The sequence below is a fragment of the Otolemur garnettii genome, unplaced genomic scaffold (genome assembly GCF_000181295.1).
Source record: "Otolemur garnettii isolate 467f Iridium unplaced genomic scaffold, OtoGar3 scaffold00068, whole genome shotgun sequence".
In the NCBI taxonomy this organism is placed as follows: Eukaryota; Metazoa; Chordata; class Mammalia; order Primates; family Galagidae; genus Otolemur; species Otolemur garnettii.
This window is the reverse complement of record NW_003852463.1, coordinates 7,106,259-7,112,009: the sequence shown is the minus strand read 5'-3', so window position 1 is coordinate 7,112,009 and position 5,751 is coordinate 7,106,259. Positions and strand designations below refer to the sequence as shown.

General features: G+C 42.6%; 1 pseudogene; it reads left to right on the top strand.

Moving 5' to 3' along the window:
* Window positions 1-4,052: 4,052 nt before the first annotated feature.
* LOC111726511 lies at window positions 4,053-4,118 on the top strand (annotated as a pseudogene).
* The last annotated feature ends 1,633 nt before the right edge of the window (window positions 4,119-5,751 follow it).

Below are 5,751 nucleotides of genomic sequence, written 5' to 3'. Positions count from 1 at the left end.
GCCTTAGCCGCTTGAGCCACAGGCGCCGAGCCATGCCCTTTTTTCTCTCTCAGACCTGTCCCACATAAGTCAGAAACTAGAATCGTTCTCCACAGATCCCACAAAATATTCACAAGAATTTAGATATCTAACCCAGTCATATGATCTGACCTGGAATGACTTATAAGTTATCCTCACCTCTACCCTAACTTCAGAGGAGAGAGGGCAAGTCTGGACCCAGGTCCAGGTTCACTCCGAAGATCTATGGAGGACAGACCAAACCCTGTCAGAGGGTGCTAGGGCCATCCCCCAGGAAGACCCCAATTGGAATTACCAAACTGATGCCCCTCCAACCTCACTCCAGTAGTTGCTTAAGTCCCAGCTGTACATACATAGCAGGAAGTCCTGATGCATGATCCCTTTTCCAAGTATTATGATGTTTCCCAAAGAAGTTCTAGGATTAACAAATTTCTTGTTGGCCTCTGCTCATCACGTCAGCAGGCAGGCAGCTCACTTCCACAGGCAGTGTCAACTATTGCTGGAATCTATGGGCTGTGCCCCTCCACAAGGGGGGCTCCAGCTGTCTACATGGCAGCTGCCTACCTGGAAACTACCTCTCCCCAAAGTCTCCCAGCATAGGAGAGGGGGAAAAATTTCCCCTCCTCAGACTAGGACAAGAATATATATGCATTTCCTTTGATAAAATTGCCTCATCCCATACTCATACTAGTTTACTAGCTTTTCTCAAAACTTGAGTATTTTCAGTCTTCAGTGAGTGAGACACCAATAACCCACTTCAGGTACACTCATGTCCAGGAAGCTTAATTCCTTCTTTCATCCAACATGCGGTGAGGAGTACGTGGCCCAAAGTGTGATCTTGACCATGTGATCATCAGTCAGTAAAAACTTGAACAGAAATACTGTATACCCAAATATCTACTAAAAATAAACACTTGTTTTCAGAGTTTGTTCATGATCTGCATTTGCTGGTGGAAAGGGATCCCTTCTTGCTACAAGGACACAGTCTCACCAAAGATAGAGCCAACTACATTATATAGATAACAACCCAAATTAAGGGCAGCGCCTATGGCTCAAAGGAGTAGAACCCTGGCCCCATATGCTGGAGGTGGTGGGTTCAAACCCAGACTCAGCCCTCCCCCCCAAAAAAACCAAATTAATCTTGCCCTGAAGAATCAGCAGTCAGGGCAGCGCCTGTGGCTCAGCAAGAAGTGCGCCAGCCCCATATACCATGGGTGGCAGGTTCAAACCTGGCCCCGACCAAACTGCAACAAAAAAATAGCTGTACATTGTGGCAGGTGCCTATAGTCCCAGCTACTTGGGAGGCTGAGGCAAGAGAATTGCCTAGGCCCAAGAGCTGGAGGTTGCTGTGAGCTATGATGCTATAGCACTTTACTGAGGGTGACAAAGTCAGACTCTGTCTCTTAAAAAAAAAAAAAATGAATCAGCATAATCAGACAATGGAGTCTTCTCATGAACAATGATCAATGAGTGGGTGTTCTACATTGTATACACATACAACATATACATATGCATGTACATATCCAGACACACACAGGCTCCAGTTATCAACCCTGCACTGTCATGCTGAAGACACCTACCAAAATCTTCCTTGGAAGAAAAGGCATTTGGGGGAAATAAGGTTATTATTTAAGGTAAAATGTTATATTTATTACCTTAAATAATAACCAATTACCATTGTATTTCTCCTCGGTTTTCTCTTTACATGCCCTCTCACAACAGAGGTATTGCATAGACATTCACATTCTAAATACTCTTCTCAGAAAGTTCTCCCTCCTGGTTTAAAGAAAACCTACCCTTTCCCATGTCCTGATTTCAAGCTGAGAGAAATCTGCAGAGCTGTAAAAGGCAGATCAGCTTTGCTGGTTCTTCCTCCAAAGAATTTTCTCTGAGCCATCAGTCAAGAATCACTTTCCTGCAGAATTTAGCTTGCTTGGAACTGAGAGTCTTTCTCCCCTTGGGGTGTCCCAGTGGACGCACTGTATTCAAGAAGATAACAAGCAGAGGCATCCCTGCTGGCTTGTTTACATACTTAATAGAAGTGCTGTGCTCTGTAGCTCCCCTTCTGTGCTTGAGGCCAGAAGGGAGATAGTTATCTCTGAGACTCAAATGTCAAAGCATTCTGTTAGCCCAGATAATAGGCTTGCAGTTCCCCCACCAGGGCTTATAGCCCAAACAAAAATGAAATCAATTTCTTTTGCTTTGTGCATACTTTATTATTTTACAAATTGGAAATTCTGAAAAACAAGCAGTACAGTTGGTATCCCTGCTTTCACTACATGACCTTATTCATTCATTATTTATTTGACAAATATCTATTTAATGCTGTGCACCAGTACCATGTAGGTGTAGGGAATTCAGCAAGGAACAAGACAAACCTCTAGCCCTCATGGAGCTTAGTCTAGATCAATCATTCAAACAAACCAATGGATAAAGAAGAGCACATACATAAAATATAGTTTCTGATAGTGATAAGTGTTGGGAGGAAAAGACAGCAGAGTGAAGGGTCACAATGTGACAACTGAAGGAGAGAGGTGGGAAGGAATTGAAGGTAGCTTAGACTGAGAGGTCAGGGATGGCTTCGTTTCTTGGATGCTGAGATGAAAAAGACAACACTGAGAAAATAAGGGGAAAGAACTTTCTAGGCAAAGGACCTTCTCTTTCCCTGAAGCAGGAGAAGTCAGAGGATAATGAGGAACAGCAGGAGGTCAGTGTGGCTGGAGTGAGTAAGGAGGAACTTAGTGGGGTTGATATTGAACAGAAGACCACACAGCAGATCACCCAGACACTCATAGGCATGGGAGAGTGCAAATTTCTTCCTAAGTAGGGGAGTTTGTTGGACAGTTTTGACTTGGCCCTAAATTAGGGTTTAAAATTAAGCGTTTGGCCTATTGGCATGAAAATTATTGGTATGGGGTGGGGTGCAGAGAAGTAGGCAGAGTCTGGAAGCTGGGAGACCACCTATGAATCTATGACGTTGATACAGGGTGTCCCCAATTCATGACTGAACAAAGACTCTCATTTTCTAGGCCTAACCAAACAGACTTTTTCTCTCCAAACTGCACTCTTTGAATACAAGTAAGACAGGAGAGGGGCAGTTGTTCCTCCTAAGCTAGCCCCTTCTGGAGTACACCTCCTGCTGCCCCCACCCCACAAACACACACACACAACCAGCTGAAGGAAGTGCATTCATTTGTTAATATGCTTATTCAGTCACAACATTGAAGTCTGTCAAGTACTAGCCAAGTGTAATTCTCCAAACAGTATAAAGCTCCTACAAGAAAGACTCACACTGGGATTTCCCACTTGGTTCTTCCCCACTGTGCCAGAGGCCCTGGTGCCTTTCCTTCCTTCCCTACTGTTTCTATTCTAACAAATCCTATCTTATCACTGATCCCTGTGGTCCTGGTTCATTCTTCAAATCAGTCCTACTGCAGAAAGAAATTCTGGCAATAACTTGTTCTACTTTCTGCAAGACTTCCATTCCATTGATGTTTTTACATCTGTTTCCATCTTTTTAATTGCTAAGGCTCTATTCTCTGAATATTCCATTTTTATACCATTCTTTTCTTGTTTCTTAGATGCAATTTTTCTCTTATTATTACTACTTTTTTAAGTCCTTTTTTCTCAAACTGTCTATTGTTAGCAAGTATGTTTATTTTATTATTATCATTTTTTAGACTGAGGGGTTAAAAACAAAACTAAAGCCAGATTGCTTGGCTAGAATAATAGCTTCTTGGTGTACTAATGTATACTTTTGAGTAAGTTACTTAATGCCTCTATGCCTCAGTTTCTTCATCTTTTCCATGGGTATATACTAATAATAGTATTAACTTAAATGGTAATTGTGAGAATTAAATGAAGAAATAGATGGCTGGGCATGGTAGCTCATGTCTATAATCCTAGCATTTGGGAATGTTGAGGCTGGAGGATCACTTGAGGCCAAGGTTCAAGACCAGCCTAAGTTGTTAAAGCTCTTTTAGAATTTATAGCTCTTTTAGAACTTACAGCTCTTTTAGAATTTACAACTCTTTTAGAACTTACAGCTCTTGTAGAATTTACCTAGTAGGCCTTCCAGTCTCTACCAGAGGGATGCCACTGAGAGACCACCAGGGACACATGTAAAAGCAAAGGAGCATCTTTATTTTCAAGCATATGCTCAGGTCACACCTCTGGACAGCATGAACAGCATGACTGTGCAGAGGCCACCCTGTTACAGAAGCGAAGGCAGTTTTTATATATTCTAGGGGTGACAGTGACTGGGTGATTGGTTCATTTTGGATCTGGTTGGGGATTGGTTATTAAGTTAATCCTGTCAGGGATTGGTTGGAACTCAATCCCAGACAGGATTGGTTGGGGCTGAGACTCCTTTTTGCAGAAGGGCTGTGGCTCAGCATTTTCTAGGAAGGGTCTTGTATCTGTTTCTGATAAGGAGGGCTCCACCTGGGTTGGCTGTCCCCTCCCTGGGTGGTTCTGCTTGTGGTTTTTCTCTGTATTGAGCCTGGGGCTCAGTGTAGGGCCTACTTACAAAATGGAGTCTCACCTGTCTCTTCAAAGTGACATAATGAGACCCCCATCTCTACAAAAATTATTATAAAAAAAATAGCTGGGTATAAGTGGCAACATACTGTAGTTTCAGCTACTTGGGAGGCTGAGGCAGGAGGATTGCTTGAACCCAGGAGTTTGAGGTTGCTATGCACAATACATATGATAGCAGCATATGGGCAACAGAGCAGGATCTTATCTCAAACAATGAAACAAAATAGATGAGTAAATACATATAAAGTACTTAGAATAGTGCCTAGCCCCCAGCACGTGCTCGGTAAGAATTAGCTCCTATTTCTTCTATTTTCTTTGGTGTCTCCCTGTATTCTACTAGACGCTCCTTGCAAATGCCTGGAGACTCCTGACTCGTCATTCTTATTTTAGATTGGGGCCCTGACAGGCTCTCATGGTGCTCTGGGCATAAGAGGAAGGCTTACTTATGATGGCACGGCTCTAGGGTGTCTGGCCATGTGTATTGATGCTGTGTAACAGATCTGTCTTCAGTTCTTTTTTTGTGGGCTGATCAGATTCCCTTCTAGGTTCTCAACACTTAGGTTGCAAGTTTTCATGTCATTCTCCTATTTGCCATTGGTACCCTCTTTCATCAATTGTGTTTTATGCCCCAAATCTGGAGTTCCTTTCTTTAATCCTCTTCAAAGAATGGCCTTCTAATTTCTTTTTTTCTTTTCTTTTTTTTTTTTTTTGCAGTTTTTGGCTGGGGCTGTGTTTGAACCTGCCACCTCCGGCATATGGGGCTGGTGCCCTACCCTTTTGAGCCATAGGCATTGCCTTTCTAATTTTTTCCTGGGTAGGCTATAGCAAACACCCAGCTTGGTAAAGATGGGAGAAGACTTCAGTCAAATTTTTTTCAGCAGACTTTCTTTTCATTCCCTGCTTTCAGCCTCATCTTTATCCTCGCCTCAAAACACTCCAAGCCTTAGCAATTTCTGGGCCTAGGGATGGGAACTGGTTGGTGGGGGGGGTGGCTCAGCAGTGCAAACATGGCTATTTCTTAGCTTGTTTTCACTGATATTTGGATTTAACTTTCTTGGACAGCTAAGTTCATCTGATTTCTAGCTTCCAAATTTTATTGTCATTTTTTCCTTTTCTGCATTTCTTTTTTCTTTTTTGTTAAAAAATTCCTTTGCAGTTATTTACATGGGATTTAGGAAAGATCAGAGACACATA